Below are 415 nucleotides of genomic sequence, written 5' to 3'. Positions count from 1 at the left end.
CCCCCCCCCCCACTTCCAGTCCTTTGAATTCTAAAATTTAGCCCCGCATTTGCCCTGGATACATGGATCTAATTCGTTGATTAAAATTCCTGCAACGATCGTCTAGATCAGATCGTTAACATATTTGTGTGATTCGGAATTTTTGCGGATTTTCCAAGCCTCGGTATTCACTCCCTCCCCCAAGCTAAGCACTAGAGGGATAGCTATTTAAAAAATTATGTACTTTAAAAAAGTTGAAAAATTTAAAAGTGAATAGAAATAGTTGTTAAAATTACAGGTGGCTGATATTTTATTGAGGTTTGTGGTGGGAGGGGCAAAGGGGCGTTCCTATTGTCTGTATATGTAGGCGTGTCAATCTGGTGTATTGTCATGATCTAGGATTTCATGTTAGTTCTTGTGTCGGTTCATTTGATTC

General features: G+C 39.3%; 1 protein-coding gene across 1 annotated transcript in view; it reads left to right on the top strand.

Annotated features, from left to right (window-relative positions):
* The window catches only part of LOC111713036 (uncharacterized), a gene marked incomplete in the record, with an annotated part of 4,560 nt that extends 4,443 nt beyond the window's left edge, over positions 1–117 (top strand). The window contains 1 exon segment of the mRNA XM_023487827.1: positions 1–117.
* Positions 118–415: the final 298 nt, after the last annotated feature.

This window comes from Eurytemora carolleeae, unplaced genomic scaffold, assembly GCF_000591075.1.
Source record: "Eurytemora carolleeae unplaced genomic scaffold, Eaff_2.0 scaffold1358, whole genome shotgun sequence".
Lineage (NCBI taxonomy): Eukaryota > Metazoa > Arthropoda > Copepoda > Calanoida > Temoridae > Eurytemora > Eurytemora carolleeae.
Note: the sequence above shows the minus strand (reverse complement) of the source record. Positions and strands in the feature narration are given on the sequence as shown.